The sequence below is a fragment of the Antennarius striatus genome, chromosome 22, assembly GCF_040054535.1.
Source record: "Antennarius striatus isolate MH-2024 chromosome 22, ASM4005453v1, whole genome shotgun sequence".
NCBI classification, from domain to species: Eukaryota; Metazoa; Chordata; class Actinopteri; order Lophiiformes; family Antennariidae; genus Antennarius; species Antennarius striatus.
The window spans coordinates 15,247,607-15,258,021 of record NC_090797.1 but is presented as its reverse complement, the minus strand read 5'-3'; the positions used below and the strand labels follow the sequence as shown (position 1 = coordinate 15,258,021).

The window sequence follows — 10,415 nt, the reverse complement described above, 5'->3', positions numbered from 1 at the left end:
ATACGATCACAGCTGACGTGTGGAAAACGGAACCGGAATATTTGTGGAGTGAAAAAAATAAAAACAACGCGATCAGTTCATAAGCCTCCGGGCCCCTGCGTAAAGTCTTCTCCTGCGCATCCCAAAGATTCTCAGCGGGGTTAAGGTCTGGGCTCCTTGGGGGCCAATCTGGGATCAAAAACGATGTCCCATGGTCCCTGAAGCCCTCTGTAAAGATATGAGCTGAATAAATCCTGATATAGTCGCCTTGGAATATGAACAAGTCTTCAGGGAAGAAAAATCCATAGATGGACAGATGTGGTCATTCAGTGGGTCTGCAGATGACGTCATTTGATGGGGACATGACGTCGCTGCACCTCGAGTTGAACCTATCATAACACCGTCCCTCAGTGCGGGGACTTTTTTAGTCAATTTACATTAAAAGCTGCCGTGACCCGGATTCGAACCGGGGTTGCTGCGGCCACAACGCAGAGTACTAACCTCTATACGATCACGGCCGATGAAAAAACAAAACTGGAAAACAGTTAAAAAATCATTTTTGGGAGGGTGAGAGTAAAATACACACCAGCAAGTAACACCGCAGCAACCACTTTGTTGTGGTTTCTGCAGCCACAACACAGAGTACTAACCACTATACAACCCCGGCTGACGAATAAAGAAGACAGAAACCCACGTGGATCTGGACCCATCAGACCACGTGACCACTGCTCCAGAGTCCAGTCTACACGTTCCAGAACAAACTGAAGACCCCCTTTTTAGTTCAGCCTCCTTCAAGAGTGTTTTTCTTCAGAATAATCAGCTGTAAATTCACTTTGTTATCCTTGTTTTTTAGCTTTTTTTTTTTTTTTTAGCATGGAATGTAGCCGCAAGAGGACACAAGCCAGTGTCTTATTGTGCCGGTCCCAAGCCCGGATAAATACAGAGGGTTGCGTCAGGAAGGGCATCCGACGTTAAACTTTTGCCAAATCAAAGATGCAAATCAAACCTATGACTTCCATACCGGATCGGTCGAGGCCCGGGTTAACAACGACCGCCATCGGCGCTGTTGACCTACAGGGCGCCGGTGGAAATTGGATTACTGTTGGTCGAAGAAGGAGAGGAGGAAAGTGTGTTCGCATAATCAAGAGAAGAGGAGCGTCAAGAGAAAAGGACTGAGAGTAGGGACGTTGAATGTTGGAACTATGACAGGAAAAGGTAGAGAGTTGGTTGATATGATGCAGAGGAGGAAGGTAGACATACTGTGTGTCCAGGAGACCAGGGGGAAAGGTAGTGTAATGGAAATTTGTATTGTGTGTGTCCTGATTTGACTCTTATCATGTCATTACTGAGAACTTGCTTCAAAACCTCTCCATGCAACTGAACACAGAGAGGTCACAGCAGGTCACAGCCTATTAAACCATATGGGGAGCTGAGATGCTGTAAACCCAGTACCCCTCACAAAGGAGAACCGATGGAGAGGAGATGGAGACCTGTTTTCAGTCAAGGTGTAAGATGTTTTATGGGTGCATGAAAGCCTCTAAATTGCATTCCAAGGTGTAATAAAGATTTCTTAGGTTTGTTAGTTTTGGGGTGATAGGTTTGGTGCATTCCAAAGGTGTAAGGTCTCCTGATAAAGATGGTTTACGAGTGCGTGAAAGCTTCCTACACTGCATTCTCGAGGGTGGTGATGTTTATTCCTCAGCTGGGGGTACCACCAAAAGGAGGGCTGCCTGAGAGCTGGAACTGGCCATTCCTGCTCGCATGCAGGCCTTTCTTCTTCAAAGGTATAAAAGGTGAGGAGTTTCATACTCCAGATAGAGCCAGCTGCGGGTTACATACAGACGCCCAGCCTGGTTGAAGCTACTCTGCCTGGGTTGTAGGCTCTCCTTCCCTGTGTCAAGGTACGAGGCGAAGCATATTTGGAATGCCACCATATATTGCCTTAGCTCAACCAAATATTTGTTTGTTTATTACTATGCTCTGTGGGGAATGAAACTACCAGTTTATTCTAGCATCATAGAATTGTTTGTTTGCATTGCTATAAGCTGCAGGGACTAAACGACACATTTAGTCTAGCATCATAGAGGTCTTTTGACTTATTGTTTGTTTGTACTTATTGTTTCTTAATATCTCTATTCTCTGCGTGTAATAAATCACACATTTATTACAGCCCTAGAGGAGTGGTTTGATTCATTGTGTGAGTGAGTTTTCTGTGTACCCACCTCCTACGAACCTATTTATTAAAGTTTTTCACAAAACAGGTAGCAAGGCTAGAAGTTTAGGAGCAGGGTTCAAGTTGTTCTATCATGGTGTAGATGGGAAGAGAAATGGAGTAGGAGTTATCTTGAAGGAGGAGTTTGTTAGGAATGTCCTGGAGGTAAAAAGAGTGTCGGATAGAGTGATGAGTCTGAAGCTACAAATAGAAGGTGTGATGTTGTGGTGGGGGTTTCGTTTCTCTTAAGACAAGACACAGTGTATTAAACACAAGATATTTATTTTGTCAATTAAAATCAAAGTTGAGTAGTAATACAGTAATATCATCAATAGGTTGAGTATGAGTCCGATAACATCATCGATGATATTGACAGACAGACAGGTTCAACAAACAGACAAGTTCAACAAATACTTATGTAAGCATGATGAGAGGTCTGGAGACGATAAAAAAGTCCTCCGGTGTGTTGTTACAGAATATTCTGGGTACAAGAAAAAACGTCAAGTACAAACTAGGAAATGGATATCATATCTTTATATACTCTAAAGGCGTAACTATGGGAGGTGTGAATCAGTTGTTTAACTTCATTCCCTCTGCTCTCCACCAATCTCTCCCCCAGTTTCAGTAGGTACATCATGACCTCAAGACGTTAGCAGAGACATCTAGTCCACAGTTTCACACAACCTAATCAGTCACGTGGACATTTAGTGCAGACAAAATTATTAACAGATACTGACATTTACGCAAACACTTCTAAAAACAGATTAGATTCTTGCAGAATCTTTCATGACCTCGAGACTTCCTGGGGCCGTTTCTCCCAAGTGCTGAAAGATTTGATCCACACACTCTAGATTTTTGGGTCAATGAAATGATATTAATTTATTATTTTATTGTATTATTTTATTGTATTAAAAACTTTCCACCACATTCCCCCCTTCAATGGCTTTTAAGCCATGGACCAAAACTAGGAAATGTAATAAAATGCAACAATCCAATTTTTAACAAAGATGGCTCAGATCTATGGCTACTGTCTCACTATTGTTCACTACAGACGGAGGCCAAAACCCCGATGATTACAATCTTGGGGAAAAATTCCTCCGTCTCTCATCCATCCATCCGTTCACCCACTTTGAAAGACAGATGGGATCCAACAGGCTCTTAGCCATTAATGAAACACACACACACACACACACACACACACACACACACACACACACACACACACACACACGGGACACTTGGATGAAGGTGATGAAGGGAGGACACATCAGTACAAAATAATGGCTATGAGCAGCTTTAATAAAGAAAACAGAAGATCCAGCCTTCAGGAGTAAAACCTTACAGTTTGACGGTAAATGTCAGAGTGATCGTCAGGCTAACAGGAAGTGCTAGTGTGGTACACTCAAAATATATGGTCATATTTGTTTTTATTGTTGGGGATTAATGTTTACATATTATTTTACTGATTTGTCAGCACTTTATTTTCACCAATTCTAATTGATGAAACATTTTTATAATAACGTCTGTCCTCCCAGATATTAATTTCGTCTTTATTTTGAGACAAAGTAACTCAGGCAGCAGGGAAACAGGAGGGCGGAACCTTAGTGCAGGTCGTGTTGCACCCAGGTGACTCTAGGTGAGGACCTCGGCCCCTCTCCTCAGGACAAACTGGAGATGCAACAAGAGTGGCTCGTCTCTCTCATTCCTGTGACTGTTTTCCTGTGTTTCCAGGTTAGTACACCGTGACAATCACAAAATGACTACCTCCTAGAGTTCATTATTTTTAGCATTATTGACATGCTTTGGTGGCGTTTCTCAACGTATAAAAGTAAGTTTGATGTTAGCTAGAAAACTCCTCCTAGCAAGCAAAGCCGCTTGGCGGGAGTTTCAGAAAATGGCGCCTACCTGTTCCATATTAGGCAGAGACCATTTGCATATGTGCACATTGCGTGGCAAGATTTTAGTTGTTTTCCCTCGTTTGGCCCTGCACACCTGACCAACACTGTAAATAGAGTGTTTCTGTTGGGATATGATTAAACTAATACTATAGGATCTGTTTACTATGGTGCATTATGGAAATTACTTGAACAAGCAGATGCTTATATTTTTGAATGGCTATTTTCTGTTTATAAAAAGCACGGTTAGTTTCATGTGGCTTTCAGGAATAAATAGTTACTGTACGAAGGGTGAAACTGTATTTTCATCAGTTTTAAAGGTGTTAGTTTTACTGTATATGAGTCCATTAATATTCCCTATGCAATGAGTTTACTGTTTTAGATTACACCAGTCTTATACTACTGGCAGTAGCTTTCAGTGGATTTTGGTACAGTAAATGTGAAATTGACTTTACAGCACTATATCTCATAGTAGCCATGGTAATAGCAAAGATACCGAAAATGTGCTTTTGGGACAAAAGTAATGTACCATCTGAATCCCTCTGGTTCATGTTTATTTATTTTTGGTTTATTTTGAGTTTTAAGGGGAAAATCTTAAACTGTGATGTGAGATGGAGCGGAATACACTGTGTGCTGGAGTTGAAGCATGGACATATGAGAGCCACACAATGGACATTGAGACATGAACTTTATTGTATTAGGGAGAGATTAGGGACATGAATGTTTATCGTAATGTTGTGAAAAATTTGTAAAATAAAAAGAACATACTGGAGATGCAGCAAGGGTGGTTCGTCTCTCTCATTCCTGTGACTGTTTTCCTGTGTTTAGGGTGCGAGGCATACAGAACCACCATTCATTTGTTATTACGTACCTCAGTATTTGGGACCGGTAACACTAACAGCTGTCAGTGATAAACAAGTCACACCAAAACCCACAAAGAAACTTGTGGGTTTTGTTAGCAATATTTGAAAAAAGTGAATTTGTTCAATATTATTTTGACTTATTTTTGTTATTTTAGAATTCTACCTCCTACATGAAACGCACAAGAAAGACTAACAATAGATGTCAAGGTAATGTTTAGCAAGAGCGCCATGGCTTGAGGGACGTTTTCTCTTTCATTTATTGATGGCCTGTCACAAAACAGGGTGGGAGCTACCGTCCATTACTTTCAGAAGACAGTCCATTCTATTTTCTAATATAAATGTTTTAAAAGGGATGGGGGTGCAGTGGGGGAGGGGGGCTGCTATAGGTACATTTGACAGAAATCGTCCAGGTCCTCATTAAATAAGTCCCACTCATCCTCGTCGTCGGTCCCGGCAGCCAGCAGCATCAGAAGCATCTCTCTCAGGTTGAACGTCCCCATCTCCTCAACATCGATGCCGAAGGAGTCTGTGCTCTCCTGCTCCTCAAAGATGTTCCACAGCGGAGTCCTGGAGTTCTGCTGGGGACACACACACACACACACACACACACACACACACACACACAAACACACACACACACACACATCAGCCTTCATCCAGTTATGCAGGTTTGCAAAAATCAGACTCCAAATGTCTCCAAACGATGGTTTCCACTGATCAGTGCTTCCACTCAGCCAGCAGAGGGCGCTGCTGTGGAGATGCTGCTGTTCTTGGCAGACCTTCAACAGAACCAGTGGACTGGTGGCCCCTTACCCTGTTCCTGTCATTGGATCCAGGCTGTCGGCGTGGGGGCTGGGCCTCCTCCAGTCGTCCACCAGGAAAGGCGTGTTTATAGAAGCAGATGGCGCCAAAGGGACATGTGCCACGCCCCTCATCAAAGTACCGACACGGCTTGTTCCTGAAGGAGACCGAGAAGACTGTCAGGGATTCAGACACATCAGACAACACCGCCCACTCAGGCTATCAGTTCCGGTTGTTCCGATTCACATAAAGAGACCGGGGGGCTTTTTTCACGCTTCGCCATCTCTCTTGATCTGTGACTCCATGACCCCCCCCCCACACCACCGCTTCTGTCAGAAACACGTCAAGCGGCTGAATTCAGAGTTTGCCATCATCCTGGAGGATTAACGAAAGAACTCCAACCGCTGGACATCGGTGTGAACAGAGCCTTTAAAGTTAAGCTGCGCACGTCGTGGGAGTGATGGTAAACACACGTTTACCAGGACTGGAGGCAGTGCCGAGCGAGTTACACCACGAGTTACACGCCCACAATATGTGCGTGGAGTGCGGATGCCTAGACTAACGTGTCTGCTTTGACTTTTGTCTGATGTTTCGCTAAAGCGTCATTACCGGACAGACACCTGGAAACCAGAAGGTCAGCGATAGTGAAATTGCAGAGATATTAAATGCAGACCGAAGATGAGGACTTCAAGGATTTAGCACAGATTTATCACAAAATAAAGAAATAAAAACATAGTTAAAAAATAATGTCGGTGTATTTTTTAACTTTAAATTTCAGACAACGTAGTACAACACAGTTCAACCACAGTCACTTTTCTGCTTCCGTTAGCAACCATGCACCGAATAATGTGTGCTGTGTGTCCGGTTAAAGTAAAGAAATAAATTACGTTATTTAGACTGCACCTCTTTATACAATGAGCTGAATGGTGCGCAAAATACGGTAACTTAAGGACTTTTAAATTGGCAACTAAAGCAATTAGTTAATATACTATAGACTATAATTATAGATATATCCCTACCCTACAGTAAACAGTACCCCAGCACTACACCACTGCTTTATGACTGTATATCACTGTAGTTAAGGCTTATGCCTCCTACTTAGACACTACATGACATAAGACTAGAATAACTTCCACCATGTCATTTATTGCTGAACAGCAGATCTTCATTGTTCTTCTCCCATAGCTAATATTGGCAGTACGGGAACACACTGCTCTGAAAATGACTGCAGCCAATGAGTTCATGTCTAAATCATACATGTTCAGATTGACACACTGCAGTGTTTACCTGTAATGGTTAAATAGTGACTGGGAGACCTCCCTTTTCTTAACTGCTGCTGATAGCCGCTACTTCTCTCTGCTCTCATCCCGCGTCCAGTGAATGACAGGAAGTGAAACATCAGGTCAAATATTTTTTTCAAGAACAAAAAAACCTGGTATTAACCGGTTTACAATTATTTTCTGTTCCGATTCTGCTCCGGAACATTACAAAATATAAAGTTTTCGTTTTCGTTCCTGCTAAAATACCAAAAGTTTCCGGTTTTCATTTTCGTTCCATGAACCGGTTCGAAAGCTTAATTATCAGGGTCTGTGGTAGCTGAGACAATATTACCAACCCTTTTACCTCCACAGCCCTCACATGAGCAGTGAGCACAACCACTGGTGAACTGTTCCTCTCTACTTGAGTTGGCATGTTCCTGAATGGAATGTTACTCCTGTTTTCAAAATAAACTTCCTCCCTATCTTTAGTTAAACTGTTGTCCTTGTTCATGGGCTGTGGCTGTCGTGGGAGGGCCCTCCCCTCGTCAGCCACGTCATGGACAGGACATGTGGGTGTGTTCTGTTCTTCTCTACACAATCTGAAGGAAACACAATCTTGAATCACACCCCTAGTAAATTTTAAATCATCTTACATTTTTTCTAATTTTTTTCTGTTCATTCTTTTCTCAAAAGCTGTTTTAAGACTTTTTTTAAAATACCTCATATTTTCTAAACTAGTTTTATTTGACATCTTTGCACTCGGACCCCACATAATTCCTAGTCTCACTTTTTTGTCCCACAACTTAAGACTTAAGTGCTAGAAACACAAATTTATGCGTAAGTTTGGACTTTAAACCTTGGTTTTGGAGCTTTTAACTAACGTGGTCTAATTTAATTTACGACTGTATGGACAAACACAATAAAACCTAACAGCATAAATAAAGTGCAGAGACCGTACAATAGTCATAGATCCCACTGGATCTCAAGCTAGACGCCACATGGTACAAGACACGTCATCATCAATGACGTGACACCCAAGTACCACCCAGCAGATCTCCCGTTTATCACCTCCCCCACAATGAGTAGCAGTTTGATGACCTTCCTGTCCTTGACTTGTTTAAAAGGCCTCATTTTTATTTTTATGACATTCATTACTTGTGAGCTCGTTGTTCTGGGATCAGAAAATGGTCTCATCAGACCTTCAATCAGATTTACAGACCACTTGTTCAGTCTATCATCTGTTTGATTTGATTATTTGGCTGGAATTTAGTTAATCTTTATTTTGGCAAGCTTGCATAAATTTACCCCAGGTATCTGATTTTCACTCGGCGGCGGCCGCCATTTTGTGAACCACCGTCTACGCAGATGTCGCTGTTCTGAGCAGTTAGTGGTTCTACCAGTTTAACCCTATCTAAACTAGTTTTACCTTTTTTTAAAGCCTTCCAAACATCACATTCTGTCTCTGACCATTCGCTCCATTCATTTCACACAATCCCTATTTATCACATTCACAAATTCACCGTCCATTTCATACAATACAACACAATATTCAATTAAACACTTTATCATGTTTACCAAATCCCAGTCGGAAGGACTTTAACCCAAGAGATATTAACCAAAATCGCCATTTGGAGGGACTCCAATCCCAGGGATATTAACCAAAATCTCCGTTCGGGACCAGAACCCACAATGGTACTTTACCGGAAGGACTCCAACCTGCACTTATCTTCTATATTACTGAACCGAGCTTATAACATTATCACTCCTCTCCTTTATAGGTGTCATATAATCAATTATACGAGCAAGGGGAGCTAGTGTTTAAGTAGGTGCTGGCTCATCTACACTTTCTGTGCAATAATCCTCTACCAAAACAATCTCCCATTCAGAACCATCATCGTTTGACTGCCCCCCTTCCACAAGCAGTGGAGTTACAATCTGGTATCAGACAGATCATTAAAAAAAGTAAAAGCCTTCTTCACAGCATTTATATCAACATCTGCCCTGACTCCCTTCATTACAACTGAGTATCCTGGATCAAACCCATACATTTCACACAGTGCCATTCTTTTGCTGACTTTGGCAATAAATAATATGGGGGGGGGGGTGATGAAAGGTTAGACGTGTTCCAGTCCCTGTTCTGGCACCATTATTTTTCCCTTTGTAACCAAGTATCAATTTGTCCCTCCTTCAATAGCAAACAAATGAGGATGAGATCAGACTCAAAGGTACTCAAAGGTACTCAACAGGTACTCAACAGGTACTCAACAGGTACTCAACAGGTACTCAACAGGTACTCAACAGGTACTCACCAGCAGTAGAATGCTGCCAAAGTAAAAAATAAATAAAATAAATAAAACCTTTATGGACTGGAAAGTACCAAATGTAGCCACAAGAGGACACAAGCCAGTGTCTTATTGTGCCATTCCCAAGCCCAGATAAATGCAGCGGGTTGCGTCAGGAAGGGCATCTGACGTAAAACTTTTGCCAAATCAAACATGTGATTCAAACCTATGACTTCCATACCGGATCGGTCGAGGCCCGGGTTAACAACGACCACCATCGGTGCTGTTGACCTACAGGGTGCCGGTGGAAATTGGACAACTGTTGGTCGAAGAAGGAGAGGAAGGGAAGTGTGTCCATAGGAAGAGAGAGAAGAGTACGGGAAGAGTATAGGACTGAGTTTGATTGTTCAGTTGTTTTACCACCAACATAACGGTCTTTTCACGCAAACAAATGTGCTCTCATCTATATCAGGTTCTGTTGAATAGGGAAATATATTTAAATGTTTTATTGTTGTGTAAATAAAACAGTAAATCTGCATACGAACGTTAGAAAAACAGTTGAGAAGAATATTCATACCGTTGTGTATACCAATATTATATAGGAACTGAAATCAAAAGATGACTTGTAGCTTGTTTGCATGGTTTCCTTTATACATCGCCATCTCTCTTGATCTGTGACTCCATGCCCCCCCCCCCCACACCACCGCTTCTGTCAGAAACACGTCAAGTGGCTGAATTCGGAGTTTGCCATCATCCTGGAGGATTAACGAAAGAACTCCAACCGCTGGACATCGGTGTGAGCAAAGCCTTTAAAGTTAAGCTGCGTGCGTCGTGGGAGTGATGGTAAACACACCTTTACCAGGACTGGAGGCAGTGCCGAGCGAGTTACACCACGAGTTACACGCCCACAATATGTGCGTGGAGTGCGGATGCCTGGACTAATGTGGCTGCTTCGACTTTTGTCTGATGTTTCGCTAAAGCGTCATTACCGGACAGACACCTGGAAACCAGAAGGTCAGCGATAGTGAAATTGCTGAGATATTCAATGCAGACCGGGAAGAGTATAGGACTGAGTTTGACTGTTCAGTTGTTTTATCACCAACATAACGGTCTTTTCTGCTCTC

At 42.4% G+C, this 10,415-nt stretch overlaps 1 non-coding gene across 1 annotated transcript; it reads right to left on the bottom strand.

Annotated features, from left to right (window-relative positions):
- Window positions 1–425: 425 nt before the first annotated feature.
- trnah-gug (transfer RNA histidin (anticodon GUG)) lies at window positions 426–497 on the bottom strand. The gene has a single exon. It is a non-coding gene; the product is annotated as a tRNA-His (tRNA).
- Between the last annotated feature and the right edge of the window lie 9,918 nt (window positions 498–10,415).